Here is a 12927-nt window from a genome sequence, read left to right as displayed (position 1 = left end):
ACTAGCAACAACAATAATGAGAAAGAGTGGAGAATGTTTTTGTTTTCTAGCTTTGAATAAGTAGTATGTCAGTCATGAATTATCATCTTTTCCGTGACTCCTTAAATTAGCCTAATATTTTATTCTCATTTGCTTATTTATTGATTTGTAATTGGAATTTGGAGGCGTTAAAAGAAACTCCATTATGGTAGTTGAAGTAGAAATGGAGGCCTTAAAAGAAACTCCAAATAGAACGAATTAGTACCAGTAGAGATAGGTCATTCCTCCGTTATGGTCAAGACTGAGAACAATGGCACATGAACAAGAAGATCAAGAGATTATGGACACCTTTTGAATGGTGGTTGTACATATTCCTATACTTACCGGTGGTTTGACTGAAAACCGGACATTACGCGGGCAGAACTTTAAAACCGAAAGCATTGTTTCTCGAGGCTCTGTATGTAATGTCGCGAAAATCCAAGGTAAAATTTTCATTTTTAAATCAACAAGTCATACAAACGAGTTGTTCCAAAACCAATCAAAGTAAATATATTATTTTAACATCAGAGTTGTCAATGCGGAAAAACTTTGGGGGATGTTGCCATCATGTCGGGCCCTTGTCCATAGTACCGGATGTACCTGAAACATAAACTAAAAACCGTAAGCACAATGCTTAGTGAGTTCCCAAAAGTACCACATACTGTAACATTCTGTTTGAAATAAAGTAATTAAATAATAAACCTGGTACCCCAAGATGTAAATTTATATTTTATATTATTTTATAATGGCCCTAAAATCCATAATATTTAGCAAGGAGTTGGTTTCAGGGAGCCAAACGATATAATTTTGACTTTCGAGGGTTAAAGTTTATTTCCAAGATTTATTTTGAAAAGGATTTCAGAAGTCAGGGTATGATTGGTAATTTTTGAACTTATTATTAAAGGATTTATAAAGGCATGGGCTAAAGGGGTAAATTCCAGACTTAAATTGAAAGGATTTGAGATGGGAGGGCTGGAAGTGTAATTATGGGGGAAATTGCATATGACCGGGTATATAACACGTCACCTTGTTCATAACCCTACCCTACATTATAATTTTGCAGTCGCCACCTTCACCATCCTTGTATCTCTAACTGTCTTCCCTTCCATAACTGCCAACGTGAACCACCGTTAAGCACCAATACTCTTTGTCGGCAATGTGAGCCGCCAACTAGCTAGTGGTCACTCTCGTCGCCGTTCGGCAGTCGAAGAAGACGAAGAGTCGTCATTCCTGTTGAAGACTGAGCCGCCAACGAACGACCACCGTTGTGTTGTTGTCGCTGCTGGACTACTCCGACGAGATCGTGGCAGCCCCAATCGCTTCTTCTTCGTCGGCGTCCGTTCAGATTTGTCGTCAGCCGCTGCCGCCTATGCAATTATTTTGCTGCTCCGGTCAACATCTGCCACCCCGAGGGAGGTTATTGTGTGTGTTTCAGCCCTTGTATCACAAGTATGTGTGTATCTTGGGTTGTTAATCGTAATGTGGGTGCTCGTTGGACAGAAAAACTCGATAAAAACCATCATCACCACCAACCATGGTGGCTGCCACTGTTTGCCACTGTTGTTGCCGCCATCTCAGGCCACTGTCGTCGCCATACACCACCAGGTGAGTGGTTGTGTCATATTTTGGGAAAAGATGTATCGTGTGTACCGTTGCTTGGCCGAACTTCATGAGAAAAGCCACCACCGCCACCGTGAGGTGGTGGCTGTCGCCTCTAACCACCGCCTGCCGCCACAAGGGTGGCTGAGTTATTTTGTGTGTATTCATTTGTATATTATGTTGTTCAATTGTATCTTGGCCGGAATAATTAAGGAAATTTGTCATCACCACCGTGAGGTGGTGGCCGCCGTTGTGACCCGCCATTGACAACCACTACCCATGGTGGTAGTGGGTGGTGCTCGACTTAATTAAAAATTAATTAACCTAAAAGCTTAACAAATGGAGTAATTGGAGCACCATTAGGTTGGAAATCCTAATTAGGGTTTAGCAAAACCTAATTTTGGATATGTTAATTTGGAATTGTCGGGACCCGTATGTTTAGACCATTGGATTGGAATTATGAATTAATCCCAACTACATTGTATGTTTGACCTAGTAGAGTGATGAACTTAATGGATTAAGTCCTTAATGGGTTAAGTAAGAACACTTGACCCTAATAATCATTTTATGTGAAAACCCTAATTTTGCTTGGGCATTGAGTTGGGCCTTTTTATTGGGCTTTGGTGATTGGGCTATTGATGGGTCATCCAAAAACAAGTATATGGACTAGAATATTTGGATGGGATTTAGGGTAAGGCCCATGTGAGGGGTTTAGGCCCAATTTGTAAAATTGGGCCATAGATGGGCCATAATTGGGCCTTGATGATTATAAGATATTGGACCATCAGAATGCAAAGTTTTGGGACTAGAATAAATGGTTGGACCTTAGGGTAAGACCATGTAAAGGTTTGGGTCCAATTTGGAAAATTAGGCCATATGTTAGGCTTTGGTTCATTGTTTGACTTTTGGGCCTTCAAAGTGTGTGTTTGGGCCTTGGGCTTGGATCAAGCTAGGTTGTGTATTAGAACCCAATTATTAATTGGGTGTTGTTTTGATATGTACAGTTCGAGAGTCCGTCATCCAACAGCTAGGGTTTTATCCGCAGGACTTCCAGTGTGAGGTGAGTCTCCTCACCATACCAATGGTTCGAAGGCACCAAGGCCGACCCATTTTGTGATATGTGGTACACTAGTGATGTAGTGATATGTGTCATACTAGTTGGTTACATGTTATATGGTATGCTAGTTGTTTTGTGATACTTGAATGAAAGACCTCGGGGGGTTCCCAAGGCACTTGGGTGTAAAACCTTGGAGGGTTTCCAAGGCATCCTAAGTAAAGACCTCAGGGGGTTCCTAAGGCACTTAGATGTAAGACCTTGGAGGGTTTCCAAGGCATCCTAAGTAAAGACCTCGGGGGGTTCCCGAGGCAATAGGGTATAAGACCTTGGAGGGTTTCCATGGCATCCGTAGTCAAGACCTCAGGGGGTTCCCGAGGCATTGGGCTAAGACCATGTGGGGGTTCCCATGGCACCCGAAGTAAGACCCTGGAGGGTTTTTAGGGCATCCTTATATGTTTGTTTGCATGGATTATGTTGATTGTGTTATTGATATAGCTTATGTGATTGATATTGCTTATGTGATTGATATGACCTATGTGTTTGATATGGTTTACACGGTTATGTGGATTATGCGGATTATGTGGGGTATGTTCTGGGGAACTCACTAAGCTTCGTGCTTACAGTTTTGTTTATGGTTTCAGGTATCATCGGTTGGAAAGGAAGGGCCGAGCTTAATCACAACACATACACCCATGCTTGCGTAATATATGATTTTGGGACGAACTCTAATAAATGTTTTTACGTAATCATGTTTTTGGAATGTTTGGATTTAGAAGATGTGACATCCCCATTTTCACGGCCAGAAAAGACCGATTTTGTTTATGCTTTATAAAAATCAGAGTACTTCATTTTATAAAAATGTTGCGGAATTTGTTCCCAGAAAAACATGGTAAATACGTTATTAAAACATTTTCGATGAAACGTATTTATTTCATTTTAAAACGTTTGGGATGTCATCGTTAATACAGAAACATAAGCATAAACAGAACTTACAATTATTTACACTAGTGATCTACATCTCTTTAAATCTCTCAGGGTATTGTGACTTCATATCAACACCTGTGATAAAAATAAACTGAGTGGGTCAGGTTGGGAAACCTGGTGAGCACATAGGGTTTTCAACCCACAATAATATAATTATTATTTTTAAACATCAAACAATCAACCCAATTACCCATTCCCGTTATCCTCACATTACGTCCCTAAAACATCTAACACAAGGGACCTAGTCAAAGGACTATCATTGGGATGGAGTATATCTGGTGAGCACACAGTTCACACAGTTCGAATAAACACACAGTTCGAATAAACACACAGTTCGGTTAAACACAAAGTTCGAATAAACACCTACAGGTTGCGAGCTTGTTAGTGTTCCACTGGACTGTCTAGAATAGTCCGTGGTCGTCATCTATACTCCGCTAGATGACTAGATCATCAAGAACATCTATAACGAGGCATCTCATTATTTCATTTTATCACACAGCAACTAATACATCTACCCATGTTTTACCCAACACATTTTGTAGATATAAAATACATATACAGTTTAAATCATTGAAAACATGTATAAAACGTTCATCCAGCATAGATAGCAAGTATACAGATAATATACACACACAGCACGTAATTTATATAAAATACTTCATATCTATGTGTAAGCTGAAAGTAACTATGCACTCACCTGAGAAGGTGGTGACTCGGTACTCGGACAGCGCTTCGTTTACTTTAAAATAATTTCCTTTGACGAAACCTAGTATTATCACCACTAGATTTTAGTCTAATATTACCATGACTAATTATTAGTCTTATTATTATTATTATTATTATTATTATTATTATTATTATATAAGCGTTTAAACAATACTTTCCAACTACTATGTACAGACAGGGGCCAGACATAAAACACCGGAGGGCAGGACCATTTTGGCGTATAGCACTTCTGAAATCCAACAACCCTATGCGGCCCTTTAAACCAGATTCCCCGTACCGCGAGTAGTTAAAAGATATTATAACGACACTTATATAAGTCATAATAATAACCCAAATATTTATTATAAATTTATAATAACAATACTAATTTTAAATATAAACTATATTTAAAATAGGGTAAACATAACTTACTTTCAAGGGGATTTTAGCTAGGAGTCGGGCTCTGCAGGGGCAGAACTTCGTCGCTGAATCTTTCTAAGAAAGATTCGTGCAGCGCTTCAGCGCTCACCTTACTATACTAAAACTACAGAAAGAGAAGTCGAATCACGAGGGACCGAAATGCTCGGGGGATAAGGAGAGAAAGACTCTTGAATCAAGAGAATGGTGCAAGAAATATGAGAGCCCAAGGCTCTTATTTATACTAATTGAATTTTCAAAAACTACCCTCCATAATTACTTAATGACCTTTTAGTTATATAAACAACTAAACACCCCTCTATAATACTATTTTAAATGGATTTAATGATCTTTGTACTAAACTAATGTCGAAAGAACTCAACATTAGTTTTATAATAACCGCATCGTCGATACCTTTCTAATGATATATACATATGTATATATATGTGTACGTATACATGATTTATACTTTATTTTAATACGTAAATATACTACTATAATTTGTAACTCGCTCATACGAACTCCGTTTTTGACGTTATTTATATCCACGCGTAGGTGGAGACATACTCTACAACTTTCGTTTAGACTCCGTTGGTTAATTTTGACTTTATTTTTAAAGTTATATTTTTAACAGGCCAGGACATGATTGGTCCGTTAAAATCTCATAACTTCTTTATTCGATGTCCATTTTCGTCTGTATTTTTATCGTTACGCTACTAATAACGAGATCTTCGATTCTTGTTTAGGTTGTGTCGGCTAAAAATCAATCGATCTAAAATTCAAATTTCGGGCTGTACACCGCTAATCCGAAACTTCGAAAAATCATAACTTCTTCATATGAAGTCAGATTTGGGCGTTCTTTTTATCGATGTTCTTAGTTTAACATATTCTACGACTTTTGTTTAGAGCGCTAAGGCTAAATCTCTATATATCATAAATTTACTATTTACGCTTCCCGGCGCCGTGCCGGTTCCGACGCGAAACTTCGACGGGTCATAACTTCTTCGTTATAACTCGGATTTCAGCGTTCTTTATATGTACGGAAACCTTGTGACATATTCTACAAATTGGTTAAGATTATTTATTCTAAATAATCTTTTTGTCAAAAAGTCGTTTTCGACCCCTATTGCCTCTAAATTGACTAGCCCGGATCTGCGGGCGTTACAGAAGATATTTGTGTTTTGACTATAATAAAAAATAAAATTTATACATTTGATTTTTGGGTCATTACTGATGCGTTTTGAGCACAACAACACTCCTACGGTGCACATACAAACCGAATGCTTTGGATCTAATTTTTCTCTAATTATACATGCAATAAACAATTTTCCAAAGCATGAAGCCTAACTAGCATGTAACTTGATATATGAACCATAAAAACTAGTTAGAAGATTACCTCTTTGTGTAGCTTGTATTACTTGGACCTTTAATAATTTAGCACCTCAAGTGTGATGCCTCAAATGCTTCATAAATCACCACCAACAATCGGATTACTTGATAGAGAGGTTGGAAACCCTAAAATCGGCTATACCCTTGCAATGTCACACATGCATCCGGTTTTGGGGTCTAAGGGGTTACATATATAGTGTCAGAATCCCAAGAGTCATGTGTAACCTTAATTCGTACACTTAGGCTTATGATCCATAACTCATGTGGCCTAACTCTTCATGGACTCTCACATAAACCTAGTCCATCATGGATCAATAGCCCAAACCATATGTATCACTAATTTGCACAATTAGTCCCCATTAATTTACTTAGTCTCTTTTGATCAATACTACTTAAATAATATGATTTCCGAATTAATATATTATACCTATAATATATTAATGAATCATAACTAACCTCTTTCTCAAATGTCCATATTCTCATATTATTCTGGTGAAATGCAACCCAAATGGACCATGCTACTCTTGGGTCAAGTACATACCAATTATAGTTATGGGCTTAGACACCTAATCCAACAATCTCCCACTTAGGTAAATCTAATAACTATAACTGCAAGTACGACTTAAAACCGACTAACAATCGTAGCTCTTACAAGCCGTTGTCGAACTCTGACGCACCATTTAGACAAGGGATCACACAATCCTTTGTTCTTCAAGATATCATGCAGACGAATGCATGGAACATAGTCATACTTATTGTCCAACAATTTGTTTCCCTATTTCTGATTTGTTTGACATTGAAGTTAATTGAACACATCAATTAAGTCATGACCGGGCCCGAAAAATAAGTCAAGAAAACATCCTCGAGGGGCCCAAGATATTGCTTTCAATCCTCCAAGGATCAAAAGGAACAAATAAACTTCGACTTCTATGCTTGTACTAACTACTCGTTAAATCATAGACAACAGCACGTTTTATAACATGAAGTTACCGATGCATTTTCTTACTATCAATGCACAACCAAATTGTAGTCAACAACTCAGATATCTTGGTTTGAAGACTTATACGATATTATCGGCTCACAATCACTCATGATAAAGTCCATGAAGTGATTCAGGTGAGCGTGGGTTTAATCCAATACTCAAATCTTATTTCAGGAGTACTCATAAATGTTGTAGCAACTTTTGCTATATCTAAAAACTTCAGACATCTTCAAGCCAGATTCATGACAGTCTTGCCTCAATACCTACTTCCAAATTATGATCTACTATGAATAGTTTGAATAATCTTATTATTCTGGAAGTCAAAACATGCAAGATGAAACAATAGTAAATGATTGATACAAGATAGTAACTTTATTCATAAATAAAACTCCTTTTTATTTAATCATCAAATGTCAATTACACTTTATCAATTTCAAGTTTCTAAACAAATATCTAATCATTAAAACTAATATCGTCCATTAGCCCAATGCTCCTTTCATGTTGCAAGTGCTTAAACCTACTGAGTTCCTTTGTAAGGGGATCTGCTGGGTTCTCCTATGACGATAACCTCTTTACTACGAGAAGTCCTTCTTCAATCTGATATCTTATGAAGTGGTATTTTCTGTAGATGTGCCTGGATCTACCATGATCTCTTGGTTCCTTGGTTAAGGTAACTGCACTCTCGTTGTCACAGAAAATCTCCATAGGCTCCTTTATAGCTGGTACAACTCCAAGATCTCCGATGAAGTTCTTCAGCCATATCACCTCCTTTGACGCTTCGCTTGCTGCTATGGACTCTGATTCACACGTTGAGTCAGCTACAGTCTCCTGTTTGGAAATTTTACAAGTTATTGCTCCTCCATTCATGGTAAATACCCAGCCCGACTGAGAGCGGAAATTGTCTTTGTCCGTCTGAAAGCTAGTGTCAATACCTTGTCACTCTTAAGTCATCACTCCCACCGAGGGTAAGGACCCAGTCGTTAGTCCTTCGCAGGTACTTAAGAATGCTCTTTACCTCAGTCCAGTAAGCTTTACCAGGATTCCCTTGATATCTGCTGACCATGCTCAAAGCAAAGGCCACATCAGGGTGAGTACAGGTCATAGCATACATGATCGAGCCAACTGCTAAAGCATATGGTACTCGACTCATTTCTGCTGTCTCAGCCTCTGTACTTGGACTCTGAGTCATACTCAGTTTGGTATTTCTTTGGATAGCCAAGTCACCTTTCTGGGAATTCTCCATGTTGAAACGGTTCAACACCTTGTCCAAGTAGGTACTTTGACTAAGTCCTATTAGTCTTTTACTCCTGTTTCTCAATATCCTTATCCTTAGAATATAAGCAGCTTCTCCAAGGTTCTTCATTGTGAAACACTTCCCAATCCAGGACTTAATCTCCTACAAGTTTGGGATGTCATTTCCTATGAGAAGTATGTCATCCACATACAACACCAAAAAGCTAACTATACTCCCACTAGCTTTGACATATACACAAGACTCATCCTCACTTCTTGAAAATCCAATCTCTTTGACTTTCTCATCAAAACAAAGATTCCATATGTGAGATGCTTGTTTCAATCCATAAATGGATTTATCAAGCTTACACACTCTATTAGGGTACTTTGCATTGACAAAACCCTCTGGCTGACTCATGTAAACATCTTCAACCAACTTTCCATTAAGGAAAGCGGGTTTGACATCCATTTTCCATATTTCATAATCATGAAATGCAACTATGGCTAGCATAACCCTTATAGATTTAATCTTCACTAGTGGTGAGAAGGTCTCATCATAGTCAACTCCATGAGTTTGAGTAAAGCCCTTCACAACCAATTGTGCCTTATATGTGTGTACTTTTCCATCCATGTCGATCTTCTTCTTGAAGATCCATTTGCACCCGACTGTCTTACGACCTGGTACATTGTCAACCAAGTTCCAAACTTGATTGTCATACATGGACTGAATCTCGCTATTTATCTCCTCTTTCCATTTTGCAAACTCCGGGCCTGCCATGGCTCCTTGTAGTTAGATGGCTCATCAAAACTTACCAGTATGATATCACTGATAAACATATCACCTTCGATAGTGATATGAAAACCATGAAACTCCGGTGACATCCTAACTCAAAAGGAATGTCGAAGAGGTAACGACTCGTCAACAGGTTCAACAGGAGTTTCCTCCTCAGGTTGAGTGCTGGTGTTTGAGGTTCCTTCATCACTTAACTCTTGAAGCTCTTCAAGGTCAATTTGCCTCCCACTATCCTCTTGGCATATGAGTTCTCTTTCGCAGAAAACCCTTTTCCTCGAAATGAAGACAACATTGTCACTCGGTTTATAGAATAGATATCCAAAGGACTTTTGCAGGTAGCCGATGAAAATACATCGCTCACTTAGAGGTTCGAGTTTGTCGTGAGTCTCTCGTCTTACGAAAGCCTCGCAACCCTAAACCTTGATATGTGCTAACGAGGGAACCTTCCCTGTTCACTTTTCGTGAGGTGTTTTGGCAACCTTCTTAGTTGGGACCAGATTAAGGATATGGGCGGTAATCTCTAAGGCATACCCCCATAATTATATAGGTAAAGAAGTTCAACTCATCATGGAACGAACCATATCAACCAAGGTTCGATTGCACCTCTCAGCCACACCATTAAGCTGTGGTGTCCTAGGTTGCGTCAATTATGAAACAATTCCACATTCCTTAAGATAGTCGTGGAACTCGATACTAAGATACTCACCACCCCGATCGGATCAGAGCATCTTTATCTTCCTGCCCAGCTGATTCTCCATTTCTTGTTTAAACTCTTTGAACTTTTCAAAGGTTTCTAACTTATGCTTGATTAAGTAGACATAGCCATATCTGTTGTAATCATCAGTAAAATTCACATAGAAGCGGTTATCATCCCTTGTGGTGGTTCTGAAGGTTCTACACACATCGGTGTGTGTGAGATCCAACAAACCCTCACCCGTTTCACAAGTACCAATGAAGGGTGACTTGGTCATCTTCTCAAGCAAACAAGATTCGCAAGTGTCATCCAACTTCAAGTCGAATGACTCCAAGACTCCATACTTTTGGAGTTGGGCTATGTGCTTCTTGTTGAGATGTCCAAGACGAAAATGCCACAAGCATTCCTTGTCCAAACCATTGGATGGATCGATGTGCAATACATTATTTCCTAAGTTGTCTACAACCATCACAGTTTCATATATACCATTACAAGTAAATGCTTTAAAATAAAATATACCATTATAAAAAGCATTAATAGAGCCAATTTCATTATCAAATGAAAATCTAAAACCTTGTTTATACAAACCATGAAAGGAAACAATGTTTCTCTCCATATCGGCCAAGTAGAAACAATTATTCAAATCTAATTCTAACCCACTACTAAAAAATAAAGAATAAACTCGAATCTTGGTGACAGGTGACATTTTCCTATTCCCCAAGATGAAGTTTATCTTCCTGTGCTCCACATCCCAACTTCTTTTTAGTCCCTACAAATAAGAACAAATGTGATAACCACAACTTGTATCAAGGACCCCAAGAATTAGCATATGATGAGTTATTAGACAGAATATTGTAAATACCTGCGTGCGTAGGCTTTATCTTCCCATCCTTGATTTCTTGCAAGTACTTGGGGAAGATTTGCTTCCAGTGCCCTTTTTCATGACAATGGAAACACTCTGCTTCCTCTTGGTTGGTAGAGGGAGTGGCAGAACCAACTTTGGTCCCACTAGAAGAGGATCCATCATGGGACTTTCCCTTGCGGCTCTTAGAAGCAACCTTCCTCTTCTTCCCTTTCCTATGTCCAATTGCTAGAACAGGGGCAACAGCAGTTGTAATGGAGTAGGAACAACAAATTTGCCTTTCAAACTACTTTAAGCAGCTCTCAGTAGGCCTTGAAGCTTGATTAGAGTGACCTCCTCCTTGTTCATCTGACAAGTCATACGAAACTGGTCATAACAAGGAGGCAATGAGTGTAGGATCATATCAATGGCCAACTCTTCATCGCAGTTCACATTCAACTTCAGCAAGCGGTCCACAAACCTTTGCATCTTCTGCAACTAGGCCGTGATGGACTCTCTGTTGGATAAGGTGTCTAAGTCCATAACTATATTTGGTATGTACTTGACCTGAACCAGCATGGTCCATTTGGGTTGCATGGCATCATGCATTTGGATAGACTAAATGAGAGAAACAACACTTGTGGTTTATTAATATATTATAAGTTCTAATATATTAATAGTATTATCTAATTAGTATTGATCAAGAATTAATTTGGAATTAATTAAGTGATCAAAAGATAACTAACTAGATGTATGGGTTGATTATGTAAATCATCCATAACTTGTATAGTGGGTTAAAAGTCTCCTTGGATTATCAAGTTGGGTTAAACCCATAGGATGCTCCATAGGAGTTATAAACCCATGGGTCATGGAAATGAAGATTCATGTCACATTAGGGTTTACATGGTGTAACCTCAGATGTGACACACTATATAAGGAACATAATACTCACCAAAATCGGCTACACTAAGAACTAGAGAGGGCAAGCCGATTTATACAAGTGTTATACATTCTCTTAAGTTATTCCAAAGCATTTGACGTTGTGTGAAGCATTTGAGGCATCACACTTGGGGTTCTAGGCTCTCAAGGTTTTCAAGGAATCAAATCAACTACAAGGTATGTAATTCTAGCCATCTTTTAGATTAAAGGTTCCCTATGTATGCTAGATAGGATTATGAACCTTGGAAATCATATTTTGCATGTATTTTATACAAACATAGATCCAAGGTTTTCTAGGGTTGCATGTACACTTAGGGGTGTTAGAATTCTCAAAACCCGTTAGTGGTATCAGAGACTAGGCTTGTTAGTTAAATACTTGATGCAAAATAGTGGAAAAATTCAATTTTTGAGCTGTCTGCACAGGGGACTCGACGAGTCCATGGGGGGACTCGATTAGTCGTGAAAATGCAACCAACTTGGCGAGTTAGTTCGTGCACTCGACAAGTTGGCCAGGGAGAGTGCATAATTTCGATTTTTGCTGCTGGAAATGGACTAGAAACATTACCCTAAACTGTTTTCGTGTTGTAAAACTTGTTTTTGATGGTGTAATGCTTGTTCTAATCCATTTACAATGGCTAATATCAAAATTACATGATTATATGTGTTCATATGTTCTTGAAATTTAGATATGGATATTCATGTTCTTATGAGTTTTTGATAGATCATAGGAATCACTTGTTCAAATGCTTAATTCATGATCTTTATGTATTTTAATGGAGTCCATAACTTGTCCTCAAGTTATGGATAACCAAAAGTCTCTTTGTGTTAAAACCCATTAAAAGAACACATAAGTTATAAAATGAAGAGTCTTTATTTTAATAACTCATGAGTTATGAATTTGAAAGGTTTTGTAAAGTTACAAGACTTGCCATTAGTAGGCCTCATTCACGAAGCGGTCTATAAGGGGGTATAAGGTTGTTGCCTATAAAATGGCAGTTTAATGGGTGTCCACTCTCACCCACCCCTTCCTTGATCAGTGGAGAGTCATTAGCCGAACGGGTAGGACAAGGACTTATAAATTCTCATTAAAAGTATCATGAATATTATAAAGTAACTAAATGTTTTATTAAATTCCCAATCTTAGTTACTTTAGGTAAATGTGAATAAGGTGCTAATCCATGAAATTACACTTTACACTCTGTTTAAGTCGTTAGTGTAGCGTGTTTGGTTAACCGGCACACCAACCTAGACTTAACAAGGTAAGTAAAGGGTGACT

The 12927-nt window shown here is 38.3% G+C and overlaps 1 long non-coding RNA gene across 1 annotated transcript; it reads right to left on the bottom strand.

Annotated features, from left to right (window-relative positions):
* Nucleotides 1–444: 444 nt before the first annotated feature.
* On the bottom strand, nucleotides 445–5325 carry LOC128128505 (uncharacterized). The gene is made up of 4 exons (XR_008226471.1): nucleotides 4796–5325; nucleotides 4356–4424; nucleotides 3668–3733; nucleotides 445–618 (listed from the first exon to the last, which is right to left on the bottom strand). It is a non-coding gene; the product is annotated as an uncharacterized LOC128128505 (long non-coding RNA).
* Between the last annotated feature and the right edge of the window lie 7602 nt (nucleotides 5326–12927).

The sequence above is a fragment of the Lactuca sativa genome, chromosome 9, assembly GCF_002870075.4.
Source record: "Lactuca sativa cultivar Salinas chromosome 9, Lsat_Salinas_v11, whole genome shotgun sequence".
Classification (NCBI taxonomy): domain Eukaryota; kingdom Viridiplantae; phylum Streptophyta; class Magnoliopsida; order Asterales; family Asteraceae; genus Lactuca; species Lactuca sativa.
The sequence above is the reverse complement of the archived record's forward strand: the minus strand, read 5'-3'. Positions and strand labels throughout refer to the sequence as shown.